Source organism: Rhinopithecus bieti, unplaced genomic scaffold (assembly GCF_001698545.2).
Source record: "Rhinopithecus bieti isolate Rb0 unplaced genomic scaffold, ASM169854v2 scaffold_12, whole genome shotgun sequence".
In the NCBI taxonomy this organism is placed as follows: Eukaryota; Metazoa; Chordata; class Mammalia; order Primates; family Cercopithecidae; genus Rhinopithecus; species Rhinopithecus bieti.
In genome coordinates this window covers 310,333-321,011 of record NW_016803028.1, presented here as the reverse complement: position 1 = coordinate 321,011, position 10,679 = coordinate 310,333, and the positions used below count along the sequence as shown (strand labels likewise).

Genomic DNA, 10,679 nt, shown 5'->3' with positions numbered 1-10,679 from the left:
TTATACCTGATATAAATGATGAATTGATGGGTGCTGACGAGTTGATGGGTGCAGCACACCAACATGGCACAAGTATACATATGTAACAAACCTGCACGTTATGCACATGTACCCTAGAACTTAAAGTATAATAATAATAAAATAATAATAATGGAATGTCTTAGATCTAGAGTCATCTTCTCACTGATCACAATGAAAAGTCATTTCCACCCTCTAAAACAAAAAACAAACAAACAACAACAACAACAAAACAGAAATAAAGAAAGAAAGGAAGGGAAAAGAAGAAAATACGTTGAGCAAATATAAAATACTAGGTGGCAAAAGCAGCATAAACAAAGTCAAAAGACAAACTAGAACAAAATTTCTGTGACCCTTAAGACAAAGGGCTAATTTCCTTAATTTGCGAACCCCACCTCGACCCCAAAATAATTTTAAATGGGCAAAATATATGAATAGGCAATTGCCTTAAAATGTAAAAGGCTAACCAATATTTGAAAAGACACTCTAATTTAGCATTAGGATTACAGAAATCAAAACCAGGAATATCTTTACCTATTGAATTATTTTAAAATTTGGATTTTAATTTACTTATTTTGAGAAGGGCAAATAAGGTTCAAAAATCAAAAGGTACAAATGTGTATTCAGTGAAAAGTCTACATCCTAGCCCTATCCTCTGCTTCCTACATTTATTTCCTTAGAGGCAATCAGTATTATCTTTTTGTGTGCATATGCATTAACAATCAAATAATTCATACAAAAGTAAATAGGTCTATATATTTCCCTCCTCTTCTACACAAATGTCAGCATAACACTAAACACCTAGCTTTTTAAAATCAATTTTTATCAATTAACAGTATACTTTTCAGCCAGGGGCGGTGGCTCACGCCTGTAATCCCTGAACTTTGGGAGGCCAAAGCGGACGGATCACTTGAGGTCAGGAGTTTGAGACCAGCCTGGCCAACATAATGAAACCTCATCTCTACTAAAAATACAAAAAATTAGTTGGGTGTGGTGGTGCATGCCCGTAATCCCAGCTACTCAGGAGGCTGAGGCGGAAGAATCTCTTGAACCCAGGAGGCAGAGGTTGCAGTGAGCCGAGATTGTGCCACTACACTCCAGCCTGAGCAACAAGAGCTAAACTGTCTCCACAAACAAATAAACAACAAAACAAAACAGTATACTTTTCTTAGAGACCATTTCATAGCAGTACACAGAGTTCTTTCTCATTCTTTTCTACAGATCCATTGTGTGATATACCATGGAGTATGCAAACTTCTGCTTTTCTAAGTAATCTTTTAGTGAAAAATATTCCTACATGATTTCATGTGTGTGTGCTTATAGTACATATAAAAAGTAAATTCCTAGATGTGGAATTGCTGGGTTAAAAATATATGCATTGTATGCCTGCATCAAAACATCTCATGTATGCTGTAAATATATACACTTACTATGTACCCACAAAAAATAAAAAAAATAAAAAAATAAATAAATCAGAGGTGTAAATATATATATATATATATATCACACACATATATATGTGTATATTGTAATTTTTTTCAGTGAGTGCTACATTTCCTCCATAGAGTAGTATGGATTTATCTGCTATCAGTGATGTATAAAGTTGTTTCTTTTCCCATACTCTGGCTATTCTCAGTGGAAAAAAAAGATTCCTGTGAGATGGTAACTTATATTTCTCGTATTATGTAATTTGTATTTTTTTCTTATTAAATATTTCATATTTAAATGCTGTGTTTCCTTGTCTGTGAACTCTCTGTCCGTTATCTTTGCCTGGTGTCCTATTGGGTCATTGGACATTTTTCTATTGGTTTGTAAGAACTCTTTACATATTAGGAAATTTAGTTTTTACTTATCTGTCCCCAATTTGGTGCTTGCCTTTTGACTTTGCATATGGTGGGTTTTGCCATGAAAAACCTTTTTTTTTTTTTAGATGAAGTCTTGCTCTGTTGCCCGGGCTGGAGTGCAGTGGCACTATCCCCGCTCACTGCGAACTCTGCCTCCTGGGTTCAAGTGATTCCATGAAAAACTTTTTAAATGAAGCTGAATTTACCAATCTTGCTTTCAGTGGCTTCCGAGTTTTATGTCATAACAGAAAGACCTGGGATTACAAAACAATTTTCTTGTGAATTCTCATAATACATATTTCATTTTTTGCATATAAATCTTTTATTGATTTGGCATTTATCCCACGTAAAGTGTGTAGTATGAATTTAACTCCCCCCTACCACAGGGGTTTATCCATTTTTTCTCATTGATTTGAGATGCCATATATCATATGCCATTTGTCATTCATTATATTCCCAAATATCAGTTTATGACTGTGATCCATGAATCTATTTGTATAAAACCCTAGTTTAAACAATTTTAATTTCGTATTGTGTTTTAATATCTGCTTAAACTATTTGTCAAATCTTCCTATATTCCTGTTTATATTTTGAATCTTCCTAATTTGTTTTCTAAATGATCTTTAAAATCAGCTCAGTAAATTCCCCTTCCTCCACTAAAAAAGCTTGTGGGTATTTTTATTGGGTCACATTCAAATCATAGCTTAACTGAGAATGAGTATTTTCACCACGCTGCAAGTTCCCATGCAAGAAACTGGCAAAATTTTGATTTGTTCAAGTCTTCCTTTGGGTCCCTCTGCAGCATACTAAAGGTTTCTTCACACAGATAGTACATATTTATCAGGTTTATTCCTAGTTATTCTATATTTTATTGTTATTGGAATAATATGTTTTCCTTTTTCACTTCTGTAATACTCACTGCATGCAAGGGTGTTGGGGAAACATGCATGGCCCTCATCGTGGTGGCAGTGAACCTTTCTTGAGGGCAGGATGCTACTGGCCTTCAAAACTAAAAATGCACACGCTCTTTGTCCAGCAACCCCACTACTGGTAATACTTCTATGACTGGACTCACAGACGTCTTTCAAGATATATGGACAAAGATATTCACTACTGGGTTGCTCTAATAGCAATCTTAATTGCAGGACTAGTTAAACACTGGAATACCCCAGTGATTAATCCTAGGAACCATTAAGAAGATTAGAGTAAATCTGTTATGTGCTGATACAGAAATGAGTCCAAGATACATTGCTAAGTTAAAAAAAAAAAGTGTCTAACAGTGTTAATGGTATGGTCACTCTTGTGTAAATAATATTAGAAGGATGGACAGATATAAATAAAAATCTTTTTTTTTTTCCTGGAAGAAATCACAAAAACATCAGCATTGAAGAGAGGGACTGGTGTAGGGAGGAAAGGGTAGAAAGTCGTTTTTACTGTATTTTATACTTTTGATCCCATTACCACCAACAGGAGTCATTTGGGTGGAAGGCTTATGAGTTATTTTATTTTCTCTTTATATATAAAACAATATTATTAAAAGTTTTAATGTACCTTAAAATAATGTGCTTTTAAATTTTCTATTTTTTCTTAAATTTATTCTTCTTTATTTATTTTGAGACAGAGTCTCGTTCTGTCACCCAGGCTGGAGTAAAGTGGTACAATCACAGCTCCCTGCAGCCTTAATCTCTTGGGCTCAAGCGATCCTCCTATTGCCTCAGCATCCAGAGTTGCTGGGACTACAGGCACATGTTGGCACGTCCAGCTAATCTTTAAATTTCTTGCAGAGACAGGGTTTTGCCATGTTGCCCAGGCTGGTCACAAACTCCTGTTTTCAAACGATCTTCCTGCCTGGGCCTTAACGTACTGTATTTTTTGGGTTTTTTTTTTTTTTTTTGAGACAATCTCCCTCTTTGGCCCAGGCTGGCGTGCAGTGGCACAATCTTGGCTCACTGCAACCTCCGCCTCCCAGGTTCAAGTGATTCTCCTGCCTCAGCCTCCTGAGTAGCTGGACTATAGGCACACGCCAGCATGCCTAGCTAATTTTTGTAATTTTAGTAGAGACGGGTTTCACCATGTTGGCCAGGATGATCTCGATCTCCTGACCTAGTGATCTACCCACCTCAGCCTCTCCCTAAAGTGCTGGGATTACAGGCGTGAGACACCATGCCCAGTCAATGTCCTCTTTTTAAAAACAAATTTAAAACAAAACCTCGGGGTACTTAAGAACCACCTAACATCAGATACTGTAACTCTCATTTCCATACATCATGCAAGAAATTTATAGGAAAAAAAATCTATAGCAATGACTGACTCTAACACAAGCATTCAGTATCCTGGAGAAGGCTCTATTAATAAGAGTGACAAATGTAGGACTGGTCAGGAAAGCAGAAAAGTATGCAATCTTTCTCCTGAAAGGTACATTCAGGATATGCTGCTAGATAAACAAATCCAAAGCTAAGTATGATAAAGAATCCCGAGCCTCTCCGTATTCCCCGTGCACGGAAACCTGTCAAGGAGTCTCACAAGCAGCTTCTTGGATGCAGGTGAGAGGGACCCCTGCTCTAAACCTTGTTACAGCAGGGGTCCCCAAGCCTGGGGCCACGGACTGTCCGTACTAGAGGCTGCACAGCAGGAGGTGAGCGAGCATTATCACCTGAGCTCTGCTTCCTGTCAGATCAACAGTGGTATTAGATTCTCTTAGGAGAGTGAACCCTATTGTGAACTGCGCATATGAGCGATCTATGAGATCTCCTTATGAGAATCTAATGCCTGATGATCTGTCACTGTCTCCCATCACCTCTAGATGGGACCGTCTAGTTGCAGGAAAACAAGCTCAGGGCTCACATTGAGTCTGCATTATGGTGAGTTGTATAATTATTTCAATATATATTATAATGTAATAATAATAGAAATAAAGTATACAGTAAATGTAATGCACTTGAATCATCCCAAAATCACGGCCCCGCCCAACCCTATCTGTGGAAAAACTGCCTTCCATAAACCAGTCCCTGGCGCCAAAAAGGGTGGGAACTGCTGCTTTAGAGCAAGGGTCCTCAAAGTACACACCCTGGTCCAGCAGCACTTGGGAACTTGTTAGAAATGAGAAAACTTACCCAGGCGCGGTGGCTCACACCTGTAATCTTAGCACTTTGGGAAGCCGAGGCGGGCGGATCATAAGGTCAAGAGATCAAGACCATCCTAGCTGACACGGTGAAACCCCGTCTCTACTAAAAATACAAAAAATTAGCCAGGTGTGGTGGCACACGCCTGTAGTCCCAGCTACTCGAGAGGCTGAGGCAGGAGAATCGCTTGAACCTGGGAGGTGGAGGTTGCAGTGAGCCGAGATGGCACCACGGCACTCCAACCTGGGTGACAGAGCAAGACTCCATCTCAAAAAAAAAAACAAACAAACAAACAAACAAAGAAATGAGAAAGCTTGGGTCCTACCCTAGACTTACAGAATCAGAATCCGAGCCATCTGTGCCTTACAAGCTCCCGAGGGAGTTCAACTGCCCCAAAGAGTTTCACCTTGGCCCTCCTCCACCCACTCTATTCTCCACAGGCAAGAAAACCTGTTACCAGCACCCAGCTTCACATAGCCCAGCCCCTAGAATCCCCTGCCTTGCCAGCCCTGGGCCCAATCTGGGGGCCATGCAGACTTACTCCTCAGTCTGCAGGGAGGGTGGATGGTGCCCTTTTGTGTGCACTCCCAGGCCCAAGGCAGGGCAGAGACTAAGAGCTAAGAGGAGGCAAGTGAGGAGATAACTCACCACAGGTACAAACTTTAAAGGAGCACCAAAAGCTCAATATTCAAGATAAATAAATATTTAATGTAATATCTGATAAAATAAAAATCAGGGCAAAAAATTAATGATGAACAACATATCAAAATTTTTTATAAAGATCAGGCTGAATGCCAGTAGCTCACGCCTGTAATCCTAGCACTTGTGGGAGGCTGAGGCAGGAGAATCGCCTGAGCCCAGGAGTTTGAGACCAGCCTAGGGAATACGGCAAAACTCCATGTGTACAAAAAAATACAAAAATTAGCTGAGTGTGGTGGCATGTGCCTGTAGGGCCAGCTACTAGGGAGGCTGAGATGGGAGGATCACTTGAGCCCAGAGAGGTCAAGGATGCAGTGAGCTGAGATTGCACCACTGCACTCCAGCCTGGAGTGACAGAGTTACCTTATTAATAAATAAATAAATAAATAAATAAATAATAAAGGATAGGATTGGTGTTTGTTCCTTTCACCTTAAGCCCCAATACAGCTCGCACAGTACTGTCACTAATCCTGTCTTTATTTATTATAAAATGTTGCCTCACTCCCCTCCCTCTAATCCTGGCCCAGCCCAAGATCTTTCGTCCTCTTGTCCCAGATCCTGCAAATGCTGGGTGTGGACCTTATGGAAATCAGGGGCAAGTTTCATCTGCTGTCAACAGATTACAAGGCTGCTGAACCAAAAGGCAAAACCACATGTGGCGGAGACACTGTTTTATTTGAAAAACTGAATGGACTTTTGGTAGGAGTGTAAGCTTTTATGGAGGGCAACCGCACGTTGTCAATCAAACCTAAAACTACTATCCAGCACCAAGATCCCTCTTCTTTGATAAAACTATATACAAACAGCATCTGTGAGGCATCGAATATGAGCCCTCAAACTCAGCCAGTCTCTACAGTTCAATATTCTTTAAACGTTTCAAATTTTTCAAACTCTTCCTGCTATAATAAAATAAACCTTGAGAGTTTGATAATTAATATATTTGTTTCCTCTTATGCACCACACTAAAATAAAAAATAAAAGTAGTTAATATGTTTAGAAGACAGGGTTCTTGCTGGGCATGGTGGCTCACACTTGTAATCGCAGCACTTTGGGAGGCTGAGGCGGGCAGATCACTTGAGAGCAGGAGTTCAAGACCAGCCTGGCCAACATAGTGAAACGCTGTCTCTACCAAAAATACAAAAATTAGCCGCGCATGTTGGCGTGCGCCTATAGTCCCGGCTACTCTGGGGGCTGAGGCGGGAGGATCACTTGAGTCCAGGAGGCGGAGGTTGCAGTGAGCCGAAATCACACCACTGCACTCCAGCCTGGGAGACAGAGTAAGACCTCTGTCTCAGACAAAAAAAAAAAAAAAAAAAAAAGAAGACAGGGTTCTATACCAGCTGCTCTCACTGCCTGCTAACCCCAGGCATGTGAACACTCAATTTCTTTGTATGAAATGGTGATAACAACATCAACCTGTCTTCCATCATAGCATCATTGTGAGGATCAAGTGGGATTATGTGCGTGTAATCTACAGAGCACAAAACAATCACGGGCGGTGGCACTGGCTGTGGCGAATGGGAGGACTGGTCATCCTGGGATGGGATGACAACATGATGTGGGGCCATGAAATCCTTCCCCATTCCCACCCACACCCCTTAACCTCCATGCTCCCAAATCGGTGCACTAAAAATGTTAGTCAGTCAACCACTTTATATTTAAATGCTTCCTGAATAAAACATAATACCTTTAAAATTTTTATCTTAAAATCTAAAGATGTATCTCCTGTCAAAGCTAAGCAATTTTATGGCTTTAATTTTTGGTATGCATGCTGTCAAAGTAAGTTTAGCTTCATGGTTGAAAGAAACAAATAAAAATGAATCTCAATGATCTTAAAGCAATAAAAAAAAGGCTCCTATTGTAAGTATGATTAAAGGCCTTAATCTTATGTTTCTATTTGAACCCTAACCTTAAAAATACAAAAGAAAACACAGTTCTTACGAAGTGACCAATTCCCCAGTGTTGCTCCTAGGCAAATAAACAAAGGAATGGTTTCTCCATTTGGATGGCCATACCAATTGTAGCCTGTTGGTCTCTTTCTCACCCTACTTATCAGAGTAACCTCTCCACTCTTTTGTTTTGTAATAGTTGCCTGATTTCATTTACAAATTATGTAACCTTGGGCAAGCTATATAGCTCCCTCCCCATCTCTTGGGACCCTCATTTACAAAATGAAGACTTTGAATGGGCAATTGCAAAAGGCGCTTTCAACTTTAAAAGGCAGTAATTTTAGTATTTCAATTTGGAGGCTAAGGTACCAGTTTCTAACTGAAAAGTAACATTGGATAATATAACAAATGTTTTCAATGTTCACTGAAAGAGTTCCCCCAAAGCAGAGCTAGAATTGGAATAAGGAACACCCACATGGCATGTGTGGGTGGCTGCAGTGAGGAAGGACAGGCTGGAAGATACCCGCTGCCAGTGGGCGGGAGAAACATCACTGCTGCCCGAGGGTTCCGGCCTTCTGCCTGCCCAGGCACTAGGGATTCTGGTTAACCGTCCTCCGGGGCAGTGTGGGGAGCTTTTCAGAGGAGTTCCAGGGAAGAGAGGCCTGCCCGGTGGTGGGAGAGAAAACGAATGTTTTAAGTGTCACTGAGGATGATGGGTCTCCTTTATCCTAGAGGAGAGCTACAAGGAAACGGCGTGAGTTACTCTGAAGTTACTTTGGCTGCCTGGCCTTTGACCAGGACCTGACTATAAGGCTGAACTACATGAACTGTCTCATGTAGTTAAATAAGTTAAAATGTCTAATTATAACTTCATAGTCTGAAGACAAGGGACACTGGTGAAGCTGTCTTAGCCACCGTTACCCTCCAAAAAGAGAAAATGCCAGCCTACTCAGAGTGGGCTGCTGCCGTGAGGGCTGACCACACCTTTTTCTCCACTTTCTAATCAGTCAGGTTCTGTAGTCTATCTATAGTGATCCCACTCGCCTTATCTGGGAAGGACACCCACGTGCTCCCACACTGCCACAATCTTGGCTCACTGAAACCTCCGCCTTCTGGACTCAAGTGATCCTCCTGCCTCAGCCCCTTGAGTAGCTGGGATTACAGGTGTGTGCCAACATGCCCCGCTAATTTTTGTATTTTTAGTAGAGACAGGGTTTCACCATGTTGGCCAGGCTGGTCTTGAACTCCTGCCCATCTTCATCCCATACCAGGGCTTCGTCCTGCTGCAGTGCAAAGGACAGTTCTCTCCTGGCTTCTCCCCAACCTGGGCAGGGGCAGAGTCTCATCTCCTTACTGGACAGAGGGCTTGGTGCAGATCCCAACACCAGTAACAGAGACATCTGCGGGCCAGGGAAATAAAGTAAACAAGAGACACAAGCCAGGGGGACAGCAATGAACACCTAGGCCCCATCTTGCCCAAGGGGGCAGTATCTTGTCATTCTTGCCTGGTTGTTGCTAATAGGCAAGTGGGCCCAATGGTGCCAGAACTTCTCACTCTTACCTTCAAGAAGTCTGAAATCATAATCTTCCTAATCTTCAAATGTGGCAAGTAATTATAATTTTATTTTCAATCCCATATGGCCAAAGCCAAGACCTGGCAGCCTGCAGAGTATGGATGGGGGCATTTGATAAAGATGGGGGATGGATGCCCTGCACTCCTTCCTATCGCTGACCCTGGCACTGTCCAGGCACAGTGTGAGCATCAGTCATCATGCATGGAGGAGGATGCCATTCTGTTCATTCCCATATCATCACAAAGTACATCAAAAACTTCAAGGACACATCTGCAGGTATTTGACACTGGCCTCTATTTCCTAATTCCTCTTTTTTCTGTATTGGCACTAAGATGAACAAAAAGTTTAGACTCACATGATTGCATTTTGAATCTCTGGGAAATCTTTTTTTTATTCTGGACTCTATTACCAATAACAGACTTTTCTAAAATCAAAATATAGAAACTACTGCTGAAAAGGTATTTTGGGTGGCATGAGAGTCCAAACGTCTTTTGAAATAAGTGTTTTGTTTTCTCAGAAAATAATTCCATATAAATAAATAAACCATTATTCCAAGAACAAAAAAAAAAAAAAAAAAAAAAAAAAAAAAAAAAAAGGAAAAAAAAGGAATGAAAACAGAGAAAAAACATAATCCACAAAACCACACATTTCTTAACACTCCTGGGATAAAGTCAATTTTGTTTTTGCTATGACTATGTTTTGTTTAGCAAAAACATTCTGCAGCCCCATTTATTCCCTGGAAACGAAGCCCTTCAGACATTTGCAAAGGGCCAAAGTGAGGTCTTTGCTATTTCAAACTTTATTACTGGGAAAGTATCAGCCTCCAACACAAGAAAGAAATCACTGCATACAGCAACTGCCCATTTCACTCAGCTCTGTGAAGCAGGAAACACCAGGCTGAACTGCAATAGCTTCTATTATTTTGCCCAGAAATCATTTGTGACTTTAACCTAATTATTCAAAGTCCAACTTTGCTTTTCTAATTACATTTGCTAATGGATCTGTCAATACGAAGGAGTGCAACATGAGACAGACACCGTCTCCCTCGGGAAATTTCCCTCACAGGTGAAGCTGATAATGACACTGCTCAACCAAATCTCTCTTTTTAAAAAAGTTCCTTCAAGACTGCTGGTGCTATAACATCAATCTGCCTGGGCTTTGCAGTAGATCCAATTTAGCAAAACACTAAAATCCATCACTTTTCGATGCAGGACTTTTTATTGTATAGGTAGGAAATAGGAGTCCAAGTTTTAAAATAATGTTTGCAGAAGACAAAGCCCACGTCTTCTGTATACGTCATTTCTAAATCTGTGGAATAAGTTAAAATATTTGTTCCAGGGCTTTAAAAATTTAGACTTCTGTCATTTTCTCATTAAACAAATTCATGTTTCTGAAACTTAAAAACACACACACACACACACACACACACACATATCCAGGCTCAAGAGACCACACCATTAAAATACTATTTTTAAAATTTGAAGTGAAATTTCCATAACATAAAATTAATCATTTTAAAGTGAACCATTTGGT

General features: G+C 40.5%; 1 protein-coding gene across 4 annotated transcripts in view; it reads right to left on the bottom strand.

The window, feature by feature from the left end:
• Positions 1–10,679, bottom strand: part of RFTN1 (raftlin, lipid raft linker 1) — a 207,154-nt gene that overhangs the window by 121,941 nt on the left and 74,534 nt on the right. The window lies entirely within an intron of this gene.